At 33.2% G+C, this 14,207-nt stretch overlaps 2 long non-coding RNA genes across 2 annotated transcripts; one reads left to right on the top strand and one right to left on the bottom strand.

The window, feature by feature from the left end:
• Window positions 1–680: 680 nt before the first annotated feature.
• LOC128216463 (uncharacterized) lies at window positions 681–2,278 on the bottom strand. The gene is made up of 3 exons (XR_008258077.1): window positions 2,088–2,278; window positions 1,081–1,197; window positions 681–791 (listed from the first exon to the last, which is right to left on the bottom strand). It is a non-coding gene; the product is annotated as an uncharacterized LOC128216463 (long non-coding RNA).
• Window positions 2,279–6,388: 4,110 nt separating this feature from the next.
• On the top strand, window positions 6,389–9,149 carry LOC128215774 (uncharacterized). Its single transcript, XR_008258059.1, has 3 exons — window positions 6,389–6,826; window positions 7,698–7,814; window positions 8,100–9,149. It is a non-coding gene; the product is annotated as an uncharacterized LOC128215774 (long non-coding RNA).
• Window positions 9,150–14,207: the final 5,058 nt, after the last annotated feature.

Raw genomic sequence — 14,207 nt, 5'->3', positions numbered from 1 at the left:
GATTATGAAATAAACACAACAGTTTCTGGTAAAATAAACTTCAGTTAACTGAAAAATTACGTTCAACCGAACATATAATTGATACACATGGAAAAAAATCATTTTGATTGATCTTGTGAGTCTTCGGAACAGAGCAGTATTTCGATGTTTGAAAATATATAGCAGTTTTATAAATTCATAAAAAAAAGTTAATAATAAGACAACCTGCTGAAATCATTTAAATATTTTCTATGATGTCTAATGAACAATTCAAAAGACAATTTATGATAGTTTACCGTTCAGTTTTGAAGAAAATATACATAATGTCATGTAACTATACATTTTTATAACTAATAAAATGCTTAAAAATCAACCTTTTTCTTGTAAAAAGCTCAATTGGACTTATTCATAAAATGTAATCATTCAAATAAATGAATTTTACTTATGATACTAACTATGAATTCAGATTTAAAAACAATGAATGTACTTTTAAATTAAAATATGTAAAAAAACAAGAACACTAAGTAGGCGATAATGCCCCTCCAAAAATGTCAGAGTGAAAGTTCTCAACTAATGTCTTTTTAATATTATAACATGTAAACAGTCTCTGTTGGTAATCGATGTCTATTTGTTTTATTTAGTCAATGGTATTCTAACATTTAGAACTTTTCACAATATTTCTTCACTCTTCAACATTTGAAGTTTGGTTTGTTCCCATGCGTTTGTACTTGTAGTGTCTGCACAGATGAAAATTACTCAATGATGAGTCAATGCTGATTTAACAGGTCTTTACCCATCTAGAATGTTTAGTGCTGTAAAAGAAAAAAAAAAGTACTTTCTAACTAATTTGTATAGATAATAATACTGCCATACATATACAAAATAAAATATAAACAGTTTAATATTTCTCAACATTATTTAAAAACAACAACAATAAGCTGATACATACATGTATATAATATAAAGAAAATTACTAAATTTATCAATAAAATTCATCATCACCACCACCATCACCACCACCACAACCACTGGATTATTGAAAACAGTGAGTTTATAAAACAACAAACACCAACTCAAATATGTTTTATATGAAATACTCACATCATCTCTATCAGATGTGGATAGACATGGATGTCAAATCTGTCTCAATGATCCAACAAAGTATTTAATGCAGGCTGGAATTCTTCATATAATAGTAATATTCAGTCCTTTTCCTGCCTGAAAGAAATTAGACTTCTGATTATCAACCAACAGAAACTACAACCGTAAAATACAAATGCACATGTATTAATTATACATTCTGCACTATTATCCGTTTTAGCCAAGAGTAAGGGTTGGTAGGCACAAATGTGTAGATGTTGTGCATATAATTGATAATGATTCAACGAGACCTACACCAAGCAAATGAATGTCGCTTGTGTCCAAGCTGTTGTGGCTTCCAGCCCGAAACCATGTACATCTTTTAATACAGGTTTATTTTGAAAATATGCAGTTTGTAAACAAATAATGGGTATTTTTAAGTCTAATATTTTTCTAAGATAAAACAATCAAATAAAAGATTACATACTCATATCATTTACATAAATGATGTACATAAGTACATTTAAAAATATGTCACATGTACATAATGCACCAGTCAATTGTAACCACGGCCCTCCAGGTCTGGGGATATGCCGGGGATATGCCGGGGAAATGGGCTGTGTTTTTAACTTTCAGGTGGCCTCGCAGTGCCGGGTGAATACGGTGGTTTTGTCTTTGAGCCAGATATAGCAGGGAATATGCCTTACCTAGGCTCCCTGGGGTACGGGGCATATGGCGAGGATTTGACCATCAGTTCGTCCCCGCAGGACGAGGATTTTACCCGGGGTTGGCTGGACAGAAAGTCAAAGTCCCAGCTATTCCTCGGACCTGGTGGGGCTTTGGTTACAATTGACTGGTGCATTATAAGTAGATGTAAAGTATGTAACATGTATATTTATAGTACATGTAGAAATATTAAAACGCTGTCTTAACGTTTAGCAAATAAAAATGATTTAAGAATTTCAAAGAAATTAAAAAACAAACATTTTTGAACACATAAACTTACACAACTACTCAAGGATACTTACATGAATAGCCCTTTGATACGAATATCCCAATTCCATGCTGATTGTTGACATTAGTTTTTTCGACAGAAAATCTTCTCTTACGCGTATAATTCACTTATAATCCATGTTTTACTGTAATGACTCAAATTGTTAGATGTATCGTAATCAACTGTCAGTGTGCACTTTTAGTGTTTACTTATTTTAAACGTATATTCATGACAAAACCGAATTTCCAACTATTAATCGACGATGTAGAAATTCCATTATTGACCTATGAATAGCGGGGAAATACCTTCTGGTTCTAAAAATAGCAACATCCGGATATGTGTAGTGTTCTAAAAATAAAACAACTCTGGGGCAATCGTAATACAATTTTACTAATGTCACCTTTAACACATTAAAAAATAAAGTTAGGTGAACATTTAATCCTATATCGATTAAATTAAAGAAAACAGCTTACCTCATTGTTTATTAATGCAGTAAACATAACAAAACAACATAAAACATAATTATTCCCATTCGCATAATTACCGGTCCACACATTTTACATTTCATTCAGCATTCGGAACTCCTCGGCCATTTTATCGAAAACAACCTCGGATGTATTTGGATGGTTTACACACTCAAAAAGTGGTACGTTTAAGTCCGCTGCAAGTAGATCGCGTAGTAATTTTATTTAGCAGTTAAACTTTGTGACTTAACTCTTGGGATTATTCATTATGTTTGCTTTAATACAATTCAATGACAATAAGTTAAAACTTAGATCAATAAATACAGCTCTAAAACACTACATTTAACTAATGATATAATTCAAAATTTTACGAACTACTTCAACAGATGTACCGGCATACATCCGAGGTTGTTTTCGATAAAATGGCCGAGGAGCTCCGAATGTTCATTCAGAACTCCTCGGAATATTTACATTTCCGGCACATGATATTACAGTTGACCAATCGGAAAACGTAAACGAAACGGGAACAGTTATTAAACTTATTTGTCGTTCTTCAAATATAATGTTTTGAAGATAAATTGAAGACAATCTATTCAACCACAAATAGCATTTTTAACACCCATGCAATCGCCATCCATTTGCATTTTTTAATCATAATAAAATAACAGTAAAACCCAACTGTCAATCAACTTAAAAACCGCTCCTACCACTAACTAAAATAAATTCCCATTCCATAATAGACGGGCTCTTCAGAGCGGCGCCAATCAGAGTACATTTTGAGGTCAATAAGTAGACTAGTACCCTGATTTACTTTTCCTGAAAAATATAAAGTTATACAGGTACGCGGCAGATGGTTTTTAGTAAACATTAATAGTATTTGAACAATAACTACTAAAAATCTATTGTATTTAAAAAAAAAAGTGCTAAGTGCCATGTGATGATTAGTTGAAAAAACTTTGTATCGAAAAGAAAATATCACGGAAACATGCAAATTATGTCGAAAAAAAGAACAGGGACCGACTTCGGAATACCAACATTCTATACAAAGGATAACAACACTTTTTTAAACCAACTTTCCTGGTTGTTTTCTACTTAGACCGCACGCTTTATTCGCTTTACGTATGAATTCACAAGACATTTCGAATGCGCGACGGGCACCGCGGTTAGCTGATACTGGTTTCATTTAGGATAAAAGAGAAAGAGGGTACCAGTCTATCAATACAGAACATTGAACGGAAAAAATTCGATGCGTAATTTTCCAATATGTTCATATTCTTATTGCATATAATCTGACCGTATGCAATAACATTCATGTAGTTAACCCGATTAACTCACTCGCTACGTATGAATTTCTTGTGCTTCATTAAAAGAACATACAGTTAGCTTGAATTGTTAGGAGAACTATTTTTATTGGATGTTTTCATTGTAATCAGTTCTGGTACTACTTTGATTATTCAAATTCGCTAACGGCAATCCAATCAAAATACAGCGTATGAATACATTACGTCAGTGGACCCACAGATCCGGCTTGAGAATGCAGGTATCGCGTTAATGGCTATGAACTAGGCCACAAGTGCCCTAGTCCAAAAAGCGGATATTATTTATGATAGAGCAAGCATGAATGCAGAAGTAGACGTATGTAAAATTCACATACATGGCGGGTATATTAATATGCAATGCTCGAGGAATGAATTAGTTAATAATAGTTTAGTTGTTGGTTTGAGGAAAATCAATTATTGAAATAATTACTGATAGTACAGAGAAGGTATATATATATTGCATTCTTTTTCAAGACGAAAAATTAGCGACCCGACTATACAGTTGTATCAAATGTATTTGAAATGGAGACCACATTGCAAATTCGTTCACATACGACGAATTAAGTCGAATGGAAAATTATATTGGTGGAATCAGAAAATAAAGGATGTTCTTTTTATTTAATATACGGCGGATACCACGTCAGAATTACACGTGTATTGTCAAATTATCCGACGAATACCACGTCAAGATTACATATATTTTATCAAATTATCCGACGGATACCACGTCGGAATTGCATGCATATTATTATTTTTATCCGGCGGATACCACGTCGGGATTTCATGTATTCTATAAAATTATCAGACGGATACCACGTCGGGATAACAAGGATTTTATCACATTATACGACGGATATCACGTCGGAATTACATGTATATTATTAATTCATCCGTCAGATACCACGTCGGGATTACATATGTCTTTTATGGAATTTAACGACGGATACCACGTCGTGAGTAGATGTGTTACATTTAAGTATATGACGGATACCACGTCCTATTTGTTGTATTTTATATAGTGATTCGACGGATCCCACGTCGTTATTACGAATACAAATGATACTCTACAAAAAATAAAAACAAATCGGACGGATACCACGTCCTTAGTTTCATTGGCGCCGCTCTGAAGAGCGCGCCTATTATGGAATGGGAATTAATTTTAGTTAGTGGTAGGAGCGGTTTTTAAGTTGATTGACAGTTGGGTTTTACTGTTATTTTATTATGATTAAAAAATGCAAATTGATGGTGATTGCATGGGTGTTAAAAATGCTATTTGTGGTTGAATAGATTGTCTTCAATTTATCTTCAAAACATTATATTTGAAAAACGACAAATAAGTTTAATAACTGTTCCCGTTTCGTTTACGTTTTCCGATTGGTTAACTGTAATATCATGTGCCGGAAATGTAAATATTCGGAGGAGTTCCGAATGAAATGTAAAATGTGTGGACCGGTAATTATGTGAATGGGAATAATTATGTTTTATGTTGTTTTGTTATGTTTACTGCATTAATAAACAATGAGTTAAGCTGTTTTCTTTAATTTAATCGATATTGGATTAAATCATCACCGAACTTTATTTTTTAATGTGTTGAAGGTGACATTAGTAAAATTGTATTACGATTGCCCCCGAGTTGTTTTATTTTTAGAACACTACACATATCCGGATGTTGCTATTTTTAGAACCAGAAGGTATTTCCCCGCTATTCATAGGTCAATAATGGAATTTCTACATCGTCGATTAATAGTTGGAAACTCGGTTTTGTCCCTAAAATCGCGACCAACCTTGATTCGCGGCCATCTTTGTTTTTACCTGGTTATCACGTGAAATGCACGTATCTGCAAAGCTATGACGTCATTTTTACTACTACAAGAGTGGTTTAGAACTATTTACTATTTACAAGAGTAGGTGCTTTCCAACTCGCGAAAAAATGTCTTTAAAACAGATAAATTCACTTGAAACAATGGTTAACACTGCAAACAACGTAGTTTTACTAATCCCAAATTAATTGCCATAGAAACCAACCATATTTGCCACATAACATCCTCAAAAATTCGCTGGTTATTTCATCTGCTTTGTACACATTTTAATAATGACGGTCACGTGACCTAAATTCTTATAGGAAGGCAAAGCAAACTTATAATATGTGTTTTCATGACCCATAGTCTTAGTGTCAAAATAAAGAAATTAGTGAGTGTTAATTTCTGTTTTAGGTGCATCCCTAAGCAGTGATAAAGCAGTACATAATTTATTTCCAACTGCCCTTAAACATGCTTATGTACAAAATGATCAGCGAGGAAGGCACTTATGTCCTTAAGTCATCTAGAATGTTCAGTGTTCCTGAAAATACACTTAAAGAGACAGTTTTGTCTTTGGGTTGAATTATACTTTCCCCCACAACGAGTAATTTGACATGATTTAATGTTTTATGTTTACAAAATACTGTAAATCTTTTATCACAAGTTGAAATTTTGAAATTAACATTTTTAAAGATATGTTTGACTGTTTTTCTCAAAAAACAATTGATCAAAATAGTGTTGGCCTAATTAAAACGTTCTGACCTAGATTACGTCAGAGCTTGCGAATCAAGGTACTAGAATCAAGATGGCGGCCTAGTTTCAGTGTCTGTACTCTGTTGACATTATTTACGTGAACTTTTGACCGTTTGTTCTTAAATACTTGTGGAAATATGAATAAATAAATGGCATGTCTGACAAAAGTAGTTAAATTATTTCATTGTTTTGCTCAACTTTATTATTTTTATTTATTCCTTACATCCGCGAATCATGGTTAGTCGAGGATACGTTTAAAATAAGTAAACACTAAAAGTGCACACTGACAGTTGATTACGATACATCTAACAATTTGAGTCATTACAGTAAAACATGGATTATAAGTGAATTATACGCGTAAGAGAAGATTTTCTGTCGAAAAAACTAATGTCAACAATCAGCATGGAATTGGGATATTCGTATCAAAGGGCAATTCATGTAAGTATCCTTGAGTAGTTGTGTAAGTTTATGTGTTCAAAAATGTTTGTTTTTTAATTTCTTTCTACATGTACTATAAATATACATGTTACATACTTTACATCTACTTATAATGAGCCAGTCAATTGTAACCAAAGCCCCACCAGGTCCGAGGAATAGCTGGGACTTTGACTTTCTGTCCAGCCAACCCCGGGTAAAATCCTCGTCGGACGAACTGATGGTCAAATCCTCGCCATATGCCCCGTACCCCAGGGAGCCTAGGTAAGGCATATTCCCTGCTATATCTGGCTCAAAGACAAAACCACCGTATTCACCCGGCACTGCGAGGCCACCTGAAAGTTAAAAACACAGCCCATTTCCCCGGCATATCCCCGGCATATCCCCAGACCTGGAGGGCCGTGGTTACAATTGACTGGTGCATTATGTACATGTTACATATTTTTAAATGTACTTATGTACATCATTTATGTATATGATATGAGTATGTAATCTTTTATTTGATTGCTTTATATATATTAGACTTAAAAATACCCATTATTTGTTTACAAAGAAAAATATTAGACTTAAAAATACCCATTATTTGTTTACAAACTGCATATTTTCAAAATAAACCTGTATTAAAAGATGTACATGGTTTCGGGCTGGAAGCCACAACAGCTTGGACTCAAGCGACATTCATTTGCTTGGTGTAGGTCTCGTTGAACGCCATACTGTTGTGAATCATTATCAACCATATGCACATTTGTGCCTACCAACCCTTACTCTTGGCTAAAACGGATAATAGTGCAGAATGTATAATTAATACATGTGCATTTGTATTTTACGGTTGTAGTTTCTGTTGGTTGATAATCAGAAGTCTAATTTCTTTCAGGCAGGAAAAGGACTGAATATTACTATTATATGAAGAATTCCAGCCTGCATTAAATACTTTGTTGGATCATTGAGACAGATTTGACATCCATGTCTATCCACATCTGATAGAGATGATGTGAGTATTTCATATAAAACATATTTGAGTTGGTGTTTGTTGTTTTATAAACTCACTGTTTTCAATAATCCAGTGGTTGTGGTGGTGGTGATGGTGGTGGTGATGATGAATTTTATTGATAAATTTATTAATTTTCTTTATATTATATACATGTATGTATCAGCTTATTGTTGTTGTTTTTAAATAATGTTGGGAAATATTAAACTGTTTATATTTTATTTTGTATATGTATGGCAGTATTATTATCTATACAAATTAGTTAGAAAGTACTTTTTTATTTTACAGCACTAAACATTCTAGATGGGTAAAGACCTGTTAAATCAGCATTGACTCAGCATTGAGTATTTTTCATCTGTGCAGACACTACAAGTACAAACGCATGGGAACAAACCAAACTTCAAATGTTGAAGAGTGAAGAATTATTGTGAAAAGTTCTAAATGTTAGAATACCATTGACTAAATAAAACAAATAGACATCGCTTACCAACAGAGACTGTTTACATGTTATAATATTAAAAAGACATTAGTTGAGAACTTTCACTCTGACATTTTTGGAGGGGCATTATCGCCTACTTAGTGTTCTTGTTTTTTTACATATTTTAATTTAAAAGTACATTCATTGTTTTTAAATCTGAATTCATAGTTAGTATCATAAGTAAAATTCATTTATTTGAATGATTACATTTTATGAATAAGTCCAATTGAGCTTTTTACAAGAAAAAGGTTGATTTTTAAGCATTTTATTAGTTATAAAAATGTATAGTTACATGACATTATGTATATTTTCTTCAAAACTGATCGGTAAACTATCATAAATTGTCTTTTGAATTGTTCATTAGACATCATAGAAATTTTTTAAATGATTTCAGCAGGTTGTCTTATTATTAACTATTTTTTTATGAATTTATAAAACTGCTATATATTTTCAAACATCGAAATACTGCTCTGTTCCGAAGACTCACAAGATCAATCAAAATGATTTTTTTCCATGTGTATCAATAATATGTTCGGTTGAACGTAATTTTTCTGTTAACTGAAGTTTATTTTACCAGAAACTGTTGTGTTTATTTAATAATCTCTGATAATGTGAAAAAAAATCAAATAAAGACAAAATATTTTTAATTAACAGTAAAAAATCTTCAAAATTTGGATAAAAGTCCCATAACGTACCATGATAATGACTATGTTGTCCGTAAAAGCTTTATAAAAGTGTGTATTACTTATACCTTAATTCAGTTCAAATAATTATGGCCTTTAAGGATTTGTGTTTTCATAATATAGATTTCCTGTTATATTGAGCTTTGTCAATTTGTGTTGATGTTTTGTTTTATGTACAATTACTACTTCTATTTCCTAACTTTTGTCTTATTTGTCAAATTGAATTGTTGCATATTTAAGTGAAAAAACACACACACTATTTTTAAAGATGCACTCTTACTCCCCAATAAGACTTATGATAATTAATATTATTGTTTTTCAAAATGAGTTGAGAGATGTCAACAACAATGTTTCTAATGAAGGATCTTGAGTTCAATTTGCTAATAAGAATGAACATTTCTTGTTTTTCAACATATAACAAGTGCATAAACTATTAAACGGCATCAATGGTCTTTCTTGTATATATAAGGTACACAGAGAAATATTACCTTTCAGGCGGATTTGGCAGACGGCCAGGGCGGAAGTAACAGCGCACATGCGCCTCAAGAGGGCCTTTTTGATAGGCTGACAAAAATGGGGAATAGCACGTCATCCTCATCAACAGGGTTTCCCGAATGGAACCAATTATCAAGATGTATTGAAACTATGACGGAAAGCAGGAAATGCTTACAACGAGAGGTCACCTCGTTAAAACGGGGGAATTTCCAAGAAAGTGATGACCCCTCGCCGTGTGAGAAACAGATCTGCCTTGATAAAGATTATGAGAGCTCAGATGAGGATGATATTGATCAGTTTTTTGGACTAGGGCACTTGTGGCCTAGTTCATAGCCATAATCGCGATATCTGCATTTTCAAGCCGCATCTGGGGGTTCACTGACGTAATGTATTCATACGCTGTATTTTGATTGGATTGCCGTTAGCGAATTTGAATAATCAAAGTAGTACCAGAACTGATTACAATGAAAACATCCAATAAAAATAGTTCTCCTAACAATTCAAGCTAACTGTATGTTCTTTTAATGAAGCACAAGAAATTCATACGTAGCGAGTGAGTTAATCGTGTTAACTACATGAATGTTCTTGCATACGGTCAGATTATATGCAATAAGAATATGAACATATTGGAAAAGTACGCATCGAAATTTTTCCGTTCAATGCTCTGTATTGATAGACTGGTACCCTCTTTCTCTTTTATCCGGACAGAAACCAGTATCAGCTAACCGCGGTGCCCGTCGCGCATTCGAAATGTCTTGTGAATTCATACGTATTAAAAGCGAATAAAGCGTGCGGTCTAACTAGAAAACAACCAGGAAACTTGGTTTAAAAAAAGTATTGTTATCCTTTGTATACAATGTTGGTATTCCGAAGTCGGTCCCTGATCTTTTTTTCGACATAATTTGCATGTTTCCGTGATATTTTCTTTTCGATACAAAGTTGTTTTAACTAATCATCGCATGGCACTTAGCACTTTTTTTAAATACAACATGAGTTTTGGTATTTATTGTTCAAATACTATTAATGTTAACTAAAAACCATATGCCGCGTACCTGTATAACTTTATATGTTTGAGGAAAAGTAAATCAGGGTACCAGTCTACTTATTGACATCAAAATTTACTCTGATCAGAGCGGCCGAATGATTCAGACATGTATGTTTTCACTACTTCCGGATGCTGATGATGTGAATTTCATAGTGTTTTATTGAGGAAATTTATCAATAAAGCCGCCATTGAATGATTACCACCATCAAACGGATTTATTTTCATCTTACCGTGGGTAGCATATTTAATTTGACACGTTAATTTTCAAGCAATACAAGTTCGTTTGAAAAAATCATGTGATTTCAATTTTGCAAAATGGAGTAAAAAAAATCAAATATGCGCATACTTATTTATGAAGTTTCATTCTAAATGAAGTCAAATGTATGAATATGTTCACAGCATCTATGAATAAGATGATTGTTTACCTATGTGCATAGAAAAATCTTGGAGCCACTCTCAGTGTAAGTACATGACATTGTGATAAACCATTGCCATTGATGAAAAAATCTTGCATGCTCAATTTTGATTTCCTCTCTTATATAATGCACCAGTGAATTGTTACCACTGCCACCTTGGAGATATACCAGGGAAAAGGGCTGTGTTTTTACCTGGGAAAAGGGCTGTGTTTTTACCTTTCAGGTGTCCTCGTAGCTAAAGAACTTCAGCGAACACATTATATATTACCTTTTTGGACGTGTTGTAAACATCAAAAAAATAAATATCAACATTACAGTTATGGAAGCCAGAACTAGTGTCCTCGTTTATGCTGGGTGATTGCGGTGGTTTTGTCTTCCCTCAAAATATATCAGGAAATTGCTCTTACCTTAGATCCCCGGGGTGTGGGGTTATTCACGGGATTTTACCACCAGTTCATTCTCGCAGGGCAGGGATTTTACCGGGGATTCGCTGGATGGGGGGGCGTCGTTACAATTGACTGGTGCATATTTTACAAGTTCTTTTTCTGAAGACGCTTTGTGCTCACTTTTTATTTTCTAGCCAAGAATGAAAACAAAAATCAGTCAGAGGTACAGTATGGTGATGCATTGTTGTTAATAGATCAATATAAATTTGTGAAACATTTGAGGGAAAGGTATTTGGTTAAATAATTTACAAGTGTAACTTTTGAGTTTTATTTAACAATGCAGTGCCGAATATTGTGGAGATAGAATTGAATGTGTATTAATTAATCAGTTGACTTGAGGCGTTTAGGGAACAAAATCAAAATATTCAATATAGATCCCTTATCACCCAATGTTGTGAAATAGTAAAGTAATGAAGATTTAATCTCACAACAGTCTTTCTCAAATGCTGTCAAGGCTTTTTTATGCTTAAGAATATCTAACCTCGCGATGTCAGACCAGAAATCATCTTGGCATGAGATTGGATCACTATGTATCATTATGCACCAATCAATTGTAACCACGGCTCCCACATCCGGGAGTATACCGGGGATAGCAGGCGAAATGGGCCATGTTTTTACCTTTCAGGTGGCCCCGCAATGCCAGGTCTTCCCGGAAAATACAGTGGATGGGGCTTAACCTAATGTACCTTGGGTGCGGGGCATTTGGTGGGGACTTTACCATCGGATTATTTCCGCAGGTCGGGGATTTTAGCTGGGGTTGGCTGGACCGAAAGTAAAAGGCCCCGCTATTCCGGGACCGGGGGGCGGGGGGCATAGGTTACAATTGACTGATGCATTAGCTTGTGCATTCAGATAAAGTTAAGAATATATATTTATTTATATAAGTTATACTTTGTAATCTAAATCAAAGATTTGAAAAAGGTATCCTTTATCAATAAATGCAAGTATACATAAATGACTGTGCAAATATTTATACATGTATCATCCAAATATGAGTACCTTGAAGGGTGGAATGTTATTTGTAAAAATTATACTAAGTGAGCTTTCAAGATTATCTTTCCAATCGCATACACAATGCAGTTTGAAACCTGAATAATTAAAACAAATCTTGGTTGTAGACCAACCACTATTAAATATTTGATAAGTCAAAGACATTATAAGGTACTGTTTAAAGGGGGTGTACTCAGTTAATGATGAAAATGCAAAACTTTAAAGAAAATTGTAGAAAATTGACATAAACGTCGTATCGATGCGTACAATTAATGCATTGAAACTTACTTACTGGATGATCCCCATAGTTTACAAATGATTTATTAATAGCAGTTATTTTGCGCTTTTCCATTAAAAAAGATTACTAGATATTGTCGTTCCAAGACAAAAATTAAAAAAGTTGTCAAAATGAGAGTGCAGCTTTAAACTCATTATAAAATGTTAGTGCACTTCATTTGACATAATTTTAAATGGATGAAAAAATGTTATTTTTAAAAAGAACAATATATCCTTTATGTGACCTTACATTATAATGAATTTATTTAGATCAGTGACTTTTCTTGCACTTAAATGTGAACAAGAAAGCTTGGGATTGAACACTAAATGAAACAAGAATGAAATTAAATGAATCACAAAAAATCATCAAAATTATACACACAAACGTTCTTTGATATACCAAAAAATGAAACTTTTTAGACTTTCAAAAATTTAACATTTACTAAATACGGTTGTATAAAATAATGTATACATTTGTTGGATTTGATATCCTACTAGATGTAACTCGGCTTCGTTCATTTTTCTAAACTTTCTCTCACTGATGAGGAATAAATTTTATTCACTGCAAGTTGTTTTCTAAGTTTATGAAAATAAGAACAATTGAAACAATTCATTAACTACTGTTGATCAGTGCAGATTGTGGGAGGTCATGGTTGAGTTCAATGAACCACCAATAAGCCCTGCCAAAATTGGATACTAATTGGTGAGTCAGGTGCTTTTGGTAGGCATGATTAGCATGAATGTTAATTTTAACCATCATTTATGAATGTTTACACAATCATTGAATATTGAAATAACAAGCGAAATGTTAGTTTGAATGATGAAAGCCATGAAATATGTGAAGTATTCCAAAAGAGACCAGTTTTTCAGCTTGTGTAAAAAATGAGGAAATCGTTAAGTAAAATTATTTATTGTTAATCAGGAAAATGTTGAAATCTCATGTTTAGGCCTATAGTGATCATACTTGATTGCTATGTTATTGGCACTTATTGCAATATGTTTTATTCATTGCAATATTTATGTAAAACATCAATTATTATGTTGACTTAAGTTTGTAGATAAGAACTAATGGTATAGGTGATGTGAGAATGATCTCATAAGTCTTTAAAACCCCTTTTGGTATTGTGAGTGTTTTGCTCAAGTCTTGTTCAGTTTAGCTTTTGAAGATTTTCAAAGTAACTGCAAAACAAGTCCAGCTGTCTAGAAAGACTATGTCAAACCCTGACCAGATATAATTCCTTGTCTATTCAAATTACCAACTTGGCAATGGTTTTATCATAACATAGGATATTGGTTTGAACATGTTAGTGTTTTTGTATGTGGAATGAAATATCATAAGTGGCACTAAATTGAACATAATTTATAGTTCTCATTGATATTACACATAGCCCCAAGTACATGTTGATCTAAGATTTAAGGCTTGGATGGAGTCAGGGCAAGAAAAATGCATGTAAATACATTTTACTTTCCAACAGAAGAACTGTTTGTTTATTCAAGTAAATAAAGTATTCCCAACACCAAGGAACTGCAGTATTGCATAACCAGCTTAATTGACATTATGAGTTGG

Source organism: Mya arenaria, chromosome 14 (assembly GCF_026914265.1).
Source record: "Mya arenaria isolate MELC-2E11 chromosome 14, ASM2691426v1".
Taxonomy (NCBI): Eukaryota; Metazoa; Mollusca; class Bivalvia; order Myida; family Myidae; genus Mya; species Mya arenaria.
Note: the sequence above shows the minus strand (reverse complement) of the source record. Positions and strands in the feature narration are given on the sequence as shown.